Here is a 10000-nt window from a genome sequence, read left to right on the forward strand (position 1 = left end):
CAGCTCCAGATTCTGTGGAACCTGTCCCCAGGAGACCATCCAAGTTTATTACGGCCCCCACGGACAAACAGTTTCTTTCCAAGGGCGTCTCTGTGGATGCTATGGTGGTGGCGGCTGCCACTAAGAAGGAACTTGCGGATCCTTCAGTACCTGTCCCTCCTCCTAACAAGGATTCTAGGACCATGGACAGGTATGGAAAGCGGATGTTTTCTTCAGCGACCTTTGCTATGCGTTCGCTGAACTACCTTTGTCACTTCACCAGGCTTCAAAGAGATATTCTCAAGGAACTAGGTGAAGTGGTCCAGGATCCTTCTGCTGCTGGGGCTCAAGAAAAGATTGCCTCACAGCTAGCAATCCTGAATTCCTTATCCAACTCCTCCATGCGGCTCATATCCTATGCGGCCGATGGAGCGAGCAGGGCCGCAGGCACAGGAGTGGCTCTTAGACGTCAAGCCTGGATGCGGCTTTGTAATTTTGGACCCCTTTAAGGTGTCATTCACCAATACCCCTTTGATGGTTCGGCTTTGTTCGGACCTCAGGTGAAGGATACCTTGACCAGGTGTGAGCAGGACGGTAAAACTCTTTCTGCCGTTGGAGTCCATTTTTCCACCCCTTCTAGACCATATCCCAAGGGTCAGAAGGGAGGGAAGATGTGGTTCCAAAGCCCAAGGAGCTACACCGGACACACGTGGTCAGTTTACCCCAGAGGCAGAGGGGTAACAATAATAGACGCCCTAGAGGCAGGGGGTCCTCAGAACCAGGGCAACAGGGAGTCTCTTCCTGAGAAGCCCTTTCAGCACCCCTGAGGTGTTGCCCGACTGTCCACCCTTGGAGGCAGTCGGGAAGGATTTCGCTGTACCCAGTAGCCTGGCATTCCCTTTCACAAGATATGTGGGTACAGTCGATCATATCCCAGGGTTACAAAATCCCCTTCAAAGGTATCCCACTCAACAATCCCTTCCAGACATCTCACCCGGTCAAAGGGATTTGGCAGAACAGGAGGTTTCAAAGCTCCTAGAAAAAAGAGCCGTCCAGACTGTTCCGGGAGACCAAGTAGGATCCGGCGTCTACTCGAGATTCTTTTTGGTCCCCAAAAGGACGGGAGATTGGAGACCAATATTAGACCTGAGCAGTCTAAACAGATTTGTCAAGAAGGCAAGATTCCGGATGGTCACGCTTCAGTCCATTCTGCCCTTTCTGGGCAAGGACAACTGGATGTGCTCTATAGACCTTCAGGACGCGTACTATCACATAAGGATTCACAGGCGCTCCAGAAGGTTTCTCCGCTTTCGGCTAGGGGACCAGTCATTACCAATTCAGAGCCCTGCCCTTTGGCCTCACTTCAACCCCCAGAGTGTTTACCAAATGTATGGCAGTGGTCACAGCTCATCTGAGACGTCAAGGATTCCAGGTGTTTCCTTATTTAGACGACTGGCTCCTCTCCGCCACCACCAGGTGTCAGCTTCTTCAGACCAGAGACTACACTCTGCAGCTATGCAGGTGTTTGGGAATTTCAGTGAATTTCGAAAAATCTTCTCTGCGGCCTTGCCAATCTATCACCTTTATAGGCGCAGAATTAAACACCGTCAAAATGTTAGCCAGACTAACAGATCAAAGAATTCTGGACATCCAAAAATACGTTTGGGTTTTATTGCAGAGCAGCAAAGTCAAAGCCAGGCTGATACTAAAGGTTCTAGGTCTTATGGCTGCGGCCATTGTTCTTCTACCACTAGCTCGCTTCCACATGCGTCTTCTGCAGTGGATGTTATTCACTCAGTGGTCGTTCCACAGTCTTCCGATGAGGCACAAAATCTTAGTCACACAATCGTGCAGGACTCATCTGAATTGGTGGATATCTTCCCCTCTTCTTCATCAGGGCCGACCTTTTGTTCCCCATCCTCCGGTTGCCACAGTTACTACGGATGCCTCTCTGATCGGGTGGGGGGGGCATTATCAGGGCAGGATGGTCCACGGGACGTGGCAACCCATAGAATACCATCTGCACATAAATGTCCTGGAGATGAGAGCGGTGCTTTTAACTTTGCAAGCCCTCAACGACTTTCTTCCCACGGGGACTATTGCAGTACAAACGGACAACATGTCCGTAGTCTGGTACATCAACAAGCAGGGCGGGACCAGGTCCTATCCGTTGTGTCGAGAAGCTCTCAGACTTTGGCAATGGGCAATCTCCTCTCATCGGTTACTGATAGCAACGCACATCCCCGGCAGGTCCAACCTCTTGGCGGACAGGCTGAGCAGATCCATTCTCATGCCTCACGAGTGGTCTCTCAATCAATCTGTAGTGGACCAGATTTTTCTGAAGTGGGGCACACCTTGTTGCGATCTTTTTGCTACACCCCAAAACAACAAGTGCCCCGATTTCTTCACCCTCTTTCCCCTACCAGGCCAACCCCTGAGAGACTCTCTAACCCAGGATTGGCCCCGGGGACCTCTGTACGCTTTTCCTCCCTTTCCCTTGATTCCACAAGTAATTCAGAAAGCCACCGTTTTGAGGGCCAAGTTGATTCTCATTGCCCCTTACTGGCCTCGACAAATTTGGTTTCTGTCTCTGCATCGTCACCTCCTGGTGCAGCCCTGGCATCTGGACCCAGTTCCGGATCTCTTGATCCACCAGTCGGGTCAACAGCACCGGGCCATTCATTCTCTCAACCTCACTACTTGGTTGCTCCACTTCCTTCCCTAGCCAGGCTTCCGATGATCTCTGATTCAGTCAGAGACATCTTAGTGTCTTCTTTAAAGTCGTCCACCAGAACTGTTTATGCTAGCAAGTGGCGACGTTTTTCTATTTGGGCAAATTCCAGGAATATTGATCCCTTTACTGCTCCTGTGCATTCTGTTTTAGATTTCCTGGCTGAGGTTTTTCAGTCAGGATCTTCTTCATCTACAGTAAAAGTTCAACTGGCTGCTATTTCCAAGTATCATGTTGGCTTGCATGATAATAACATTATGTCTCATAGATTATGCAAGGCCTTTCTGAGCGGAGTTTTTCTCCTAAAGCCGCCGATAAAGCATCCTCCTCCGCAATGGGGTCTAAATTTAATGTTGGCATCCTTAATGTTACCTCCCTTCGAACCGTCTGCTTCATGTTCTTTGAAATTATTGACCTGGAAAACTATATTTTTACTGGCTGTCACTTCAGCAAGAAGGGTTTCCGAGATTCAAGCTCTCTGCATCCGTTCCCCTTACTTGGTTTTTCATAAGGACAGGGTATCCTTAAGAACAAACCCGTCCTTTCTCCCCAAAGTTGTGTCTCAAACCAATATTAATCAATCCATAGATCTACCAGTTTTTTTCCCAAACTGTTCTGACAGAGCTGAACAAAAGCTTCATTTTATGGATGTCCATCGTCAGCTCAGGTACTATTTGCATAGAACGAAACAATTCAGGAACTCGGACCAATTATTTGTCTCCTATGCAGAAAACAGGAAAGGTCTCCCAGTGTCTAAAGTGACCTTATCCAGATGGTTGTCTTCCACCATTTCTTATGTGTACTCTCTCAGAGGCAAGCAACTACCTTCTAAACCCAAAGCACACTCAACCAGGAGTCTATCCACTTCTGCAGCCTTTCAGGATAGACTACCCATTGATACCATTTGTGCAGCAGCTACTTGGGCCACTCCTCATACCTTTGTCTCTCATTACAAGTTAGACTTGGCCTCCAGAGACAGGGCCAGTTTTGGTTCCACAGTTCTCAAGAGTCTGTTCCATTGAGCCACCCGGGATACAGGTGCTAGGGACGCGGTCCCATCCAGCAAGAATGAAGGCGAGATTGACAACTTAACATTTAGAAGTTATGTACCTACCATAACGTTCCATGTTAGTTGTCTTCTCGCCTTCTTTCTTGCGGCCCTCCCTCCTTCCCCCTGGCCTGGACAGATCTTGAAGAGTTCCTATCAGGTTGTTTCCTCCTGAGCCTTCATTAGAGGACTCTTTATTATGAACTTGGGTTTCCTAAATATGTTAGGTTAGTCCTTAGCAGGGTAGGTTAGCTACCAAACGAGATCTGAGGTAGTTCCGCCTTGCATCGTGGGATATAGGGTTGCCTCGAGCTGGTAAAAGGAGTTCTCAAGCTAAAGCAAGTGCCGAGTCGGAGCCGAGGATCGGCTCCGAACCCATCCAGCAAGAAAGAAGGCGAGAGAAGACAACTAACATGGAACGTTATGGTAGGTACATAACTTCTAATTATCACCCAAAAATAAGGCAAGGAGCAAACAGTCAAGAATGGAAGTAAAAACTCCAAAGTAATCCTGTATGTATCACTAGTCTTTCATGCGTTCCTTCAAACAGCACACGCAAAAAATCCAATCTTATAGCAGATAAAGAGGTGACAGAAACCATTCGGTTCAAAAACAAGAAATTTATTATAAAAGTGAGCGCATTCGCGGAGGACTATACTCCGCTTCATCAGACAAACAAATGAACCTATCTGAAAACTTATATAGTAGTAAGCTCATAAAACATGTGACTGAAGTCTGGAATCAACTGCTAATAAATCAATTACAAGTGTACAAGTCAGCTGAAGACAATTAAAAACATAGATCATCCCTAAGGATAGATTACTACCCATATTTAAAAGCAAGTTTAAAATAAATAAAATAATTCAAATAGCATTTAGCACACACTGAATCTCAAATAATGCTTAAAAGTACATAAGATAAATCTTTCCTAGTAATAACTTTATGCATATTGTGGATAAAATAACAATATATAAAAACTTTATGCACTCAATACACGAAACATATTATAAACAGAATCAAAAACTAATCATGGAGAATTGAACATACATTAGATCTCAGGTTTGAGCAGTACAATACATAGTAACATCTATAGTAGATCCTCATAATAATATTAGTATATATAGTGAGTAAAATGAATATACATGAAGGGTCTATAAGATGATATATAATTACCGTATACTACGGGCTTTGAGGTAGGGTTTGATAGATAGAACTTCATTTAAGCCCCTACCCCTATGTGCAGCTAGTCTGCATATCCAAGTTAGTTCCATCTGTTCCGTGGAATTAATGATATTACCAAGTCTCTTACTCTCTTGTTGTACATGTATGACTTGATATAAAAATGTATGTGTATTGCCTTTCTGTAGAGTATGTTTTGCAATCGCGCTATACTCCTCTTTTCTGTTTAGACAATAACTATGATCCCGTATCCGTTCCCTCAGTGTCCTATTAGTTTTCCCAACGTAGAATGAAAAACATTGGGTACAGTGCGCAATATATATTACATTTCTAGTTGTACAATTACTATCAAAAGTAATGGCCCACAGACGTCCTGTATCAGGATGTCTAAAATAGTGGGACTCATCAATTGAAACGCACTGTGGACACTTATCACATTTAGTCATCCTTTCAAAACCTGTCCTCGGGTTCCTGTCATTGTCTACTGAATTGAGACATAGATGTCTCTTCAATGATTTCATATTACTAAAAATGAATGTAGGAAATTCACCCACTATATTTGCTATTTGATCATCTGCTATTAGGATATTCCAATTAAGTTTAATAGCTTCTTGTACTATATTCATATTATTACTGTAAGGTAGTACAATGGTTTGTTTACTTGCATCTATATCATACCTAACATTTTTAGTATGAGCCGTACCATGAGAAAAATAGGGATCTGAAGTAGGCAGACTTCATTCGTCTGCAACCTGTGGGTATCGGATCCGATCTCGGATCCGAGCCGGCAATTCAAAAGCTTAGGCTCCGAGCTCCTAGCTCCTCCCTCTTACCCATAACCCCTTGCCAAGCCCTGACTGACCCCAGATTTCTTTTGCCGCTTTTCAAGAAGCAACGGAATTCTAGAGCTCCTGGCGTGGTTTTGAGATAAGTGTAGTTTTCTGACAGGAAAATTGTTCAAATTCTCTTTTTTTGTTACAAATATAGTTAGTGTTGTGTGTGGTTAAGGCTTTCCCTCCCTCTTTAGTTAATTTTTCTCGGGTTTTTCGTAGTTTGTTTGTGTGTGTGTGTGTTTAGGCCTTAGGTGCAATGTCTGAAGCCCCTAAGGCTGTCTTTTCGAAATGTACCGAGTGTGGCCATAAGCTGTCCCCAGCAGATGGCCACACTCGGCAAGAATGCTTGGGGTTGAACACCTGTCTTCTGGTTGTACCATTTGTGCAGGGTTCAACCCCGGCTTTAAGGGAACGGAGGTCGGTTAGTGCTGGCGGGTCTTTTACCCCAGATACTGCTTCGCCTCTGCCCTCCAGTCAGCAACTTGTTGCTGTGAGTTCTCCCTCCGGCTGGGACTCAACCTCCCTTAAAATTGCCGGAGGAAGGATTCTACTAGGGAGAGACAGAAGGAGAGGCACAGGAGAAGCACCACAAGAGGAGAGCCAAGCTTCCAGCTCGGCTCCTCCATCTGCGGGCTTCCCTGTGCCTTCTAGCCTTCCTCCTCCTCGGCTCCACTCCCTCGGTTCTCTCCTGGACCCGAGGAGGAGGAGGCTAGCCCTTCCAGGAGGTCACCGAGACGGTTCTCTAGGTCCGCCGGTGGCCTCCTCTAGATCGACTTTTCGATGAGCCAAGCTGATATGGACCGGATGATGAGGAAATTCATCCAGGCCCAAATGCAAATGGGAGTGCTCCTAGCCCCCAACCGGGAGGGGCTTCACCCCTTTCGCCCCATTAGCTCCTTCTCCGACCCATACCACGGGTTGGAGCCTTCGGCCGTGCAGATTTGGATCCGGGGTGGGTCGGATCCGATTGGTCGGCGCACCTCGGATCCGTCCCATCCCTTGAGTGCTTGGTGCCGGACCCGACCTCTCGAGCCGAGGGCGAGCCTCGGATCCGAGGAGCTGGTGTGTCTTGCTCCGTCCAGGTCGGAGCACACTGGTCTCGGATCCGACGGTTTCGCTCCGACTCCGATCCGTCGTCGGATCCGAGTGGGGTCGGCTCTCGGGGCTTAGAGAAGCTGGCTCCCCCTCGGCTTTCAACGTTATGGAAAGGGCACTGTCGAGGACATCCGGACCCCCGGTCCCTGCAACGGCTCCATCCCGCACTCCTTTGCAGTTGGGCCAGGCCCCCACCAGCCGGTCCCAGGGACAGCCCGCCTCGATGTCCCAAGTGGTTCCCTTGGAACATCCATCTGCTGAAGAGTACTCCTCGGACAGCCCCCCCGATGAAGTACCTCGGAAGCGCAAGTGCAAGAGGAGGCACATGGACTCCCCTGAGTCCGTCACTGAAGACACGGACTTGGATGAAGGGGAAGGCTCCCCTAGGTCACCCCCTGAGGACGTCTCATTTGGAGACATCATGGAGATGTTAAGGATCAGGGGGGGGTGGTCTGCCCCCAAGGCTTCTTCGGATGAGTCTGTGTTCTTGGAGGCATTCAAGGCGGGCCCTTCTACCTCTTGGGTGTCCCCTCCTGCTGACCCCCTGGTAGATCTTATATCTATCAGGGCGTGGAAGGATCCGGACACCATTGAGCCTATCCCTAAGCGCCCGGACCGCATTCTTTCTCCTCCATCAGACCGCACCCACTGGAGTAAGGGTCCCCCAGTTGATGCCATGATGATGGCTGCAGCCACGAAGAGGGAATTGGCCCAGGAGAGTCCCTCCGTCCATCCTCCGGGCAAGGAGTCCCGTTCGATGGATCGCATTGGGAAGCGAGTGTTTAGTTCAGCGACCTTCTCTTTGAGAGCTGAACTACATGGCACATGTCATTAGGATGCAGCGAGATCTGATTAAAGAATACGCTGCATCTCCCCCGGAGTCCATCTCGGTGAGGATAAACAGGTTTACTCCACCTGAATGGCCACTCTCAGATCTGTATCCAATACATCTATGCGGCTACTGTCTCATGCTACTGAGGGAGCCGCTAGAGCCAGCGGAGCAGGCCTTGTCATGAGGCGACAGGCCTGGCTCCGCCATTGTGATTTTGCTGAGCCCTTCAAGGCGACCTTCGAATGCCCCTTTCGATGGTTCTGCCTTGTTTGGCAAGACTGTTCGCGACACATTAGTCCAGAGCGAAAAGGACGGAAGACGCTGTCTGCCGTCGAGTCCGCTTCTCAGCTCCCCAGAGGTCCTTCTCTAAGAACCAAAAGGGACAGAAGAAGATGTGGTTCCGAAGTCGCAGCAGTCCCAACCTGCTCCGGATAACCAGTCCTTCCGTGGCAGAGGAGGACGGGAGGTCGTCGTGCCAGAGGCAGGGGGGCTCCTGGCAATTTTGGGTCCAGAGAACCCTTCTCTGAGAGACCCACGCAGCAGCCCTGAAGGGTTGCCCGGCTATCCGTCTCTGGAGGCAGTCGGGGGGCGGTTTTCGATGCACCTGACTTCTTGGGAGTCCATAACAACAGACAGTTGGGTGCTTCGACTCATATCCAGAGGATATTCAATACCCCTAATCAAGATTCCCAAATCTCGCAGCCTCCCAGATGTTCCACCCGACCAAAGGGAGGCGGCAGCTCTCGAAATCGAGCAGCTGCTAGAAAAAAGAGCCATCCAGCGCGTCCCCCCAGATCAAGCCGGATTAGGGTTTTACTCCAGGTTCTTTTTGGTGCCAAAGAAGACGGGGGACTTGAGACCAATTTTAGATCTTTCCCTGTTGAACCTGTCAGTAACCAAACAAAAGTTCCGGATGGTCACCCTGCAATCTATACTCCCCCTTTTGAGGGAGAACGACTGGATGTGTTCCATAGACCTCAAGGATGCGTACTACCACATACGGATGGACAGACGATCCAGGAGGTTTCTTCGCTTCCGGCTGGGAGCCAGTCATTATCAGTTCAGGGTCCTCCCCTTTGGTCTCACCTCAGCCCCCAGGGTGTTTACCAAGGTGTTAGCGGTGGTAGCGGCCCACCTGAGGCTCCAGGGATTACAGGTCTTTCCGTACCTGGACGACTGGCTCCTGACGGCATCATCAAGGCATCTTCTGTGCTCAGCCAGGGATTACTTCCTTCAACTAGCACCAGGGCTGGGCATCACGATCAACTGGGAGAAATCTTTTCTGAATCCAACTCAAATTATAGATTTCATAGGAGGAAGACTAGACACCAGATCAATGCGAGCCTTCCTCACCCCAGACCGTATCGTCAGCCTGAGGTGTCATGTGACAGCAATCCTTCAACCTTCACCAACTGCAGCTTCGGTCCTGAGGGCCCTAGGTTCTATGGCGGCAGCTATCCGCTTCTAATTCATGCCCGCCACGCATGCGGGTTCTTCAATGGACCCTTCAAGTTCAGTGGTCTCCTCTTTGTTCTCTCTAAACGCCCGATTGCGGTCAGCAGAGCGTGCAGGGTCTCCCTTCTGTGGTGGCTTCTTTCTCCGGAGCCCCTAGCAGGAAGACCCTTTGCGCTGCATTTCCCGAGCCACAGTGACCACGGACGCTTCTTGCCTCGGGTGGGGGCATTCTGCGGAAAGATTGTCCAAGGCACGTGGAATCCCACAGAGACGTCATTGCATATAAATGTCCTGGAAATGAGGGTGGTGCTCCTAGCGTTGCAAGCACTTCACCACGTTCTTCCTACAGGGACTATTGCGATTCAGACAGACAACATGTCCGTAGTCTGGTATATCAACAAGCAGGGAGGAACCAGGTCTTATCCCCTTTGTCGAGAAGCCATGAGAGTCTGGGAATGGGCAATTTCCACCAAACGCTTTCTGATAGCAACGCACATTCCGGGAAAGTCCAACATCCTTGCGGACAAACTCAGTCGCACCATCCTTTCTCCACACGAGTGGTCCCTCAACCTTCAAGTAGCGAAGAAGATTTTTGCCGTTTGGGGCAACCCTGTTGCGATCTTTTGCTTCTCCCTCAAACGCCAAATCGACAATTTCTTCGCTCTACTTCCCCACCAGGGAGTTCGAGGATGCTCTGGTGCATGCTTGGCCTCCCGGTCTCCTTTATGCCTACCCTCCACTTCCTCTGATGCAGAGGTTTCTGCAGAAAGCCAACAGTTTGGGGAGCAGAATGATTCTCATTGCCCCATTCTGGCCTCGACAACCTTGGTTCCCTTCGTATGGTCTCA

The sequence above is a fragment of the Protopterus annectens genome, chromosome 11.part0 (genome assembly GCF_019279795.1).
Source record: "Protopterus annectens isolate FY-2018-M chromosome 11.part0, PAN1.0, whole genome shotgun sequence".
Taxonomy (NCBI): Eukaryota; Metazoa; Chordata; order Ceratodontiformes; family Protopteridae; genus Protopterus; species Protopterus annectens.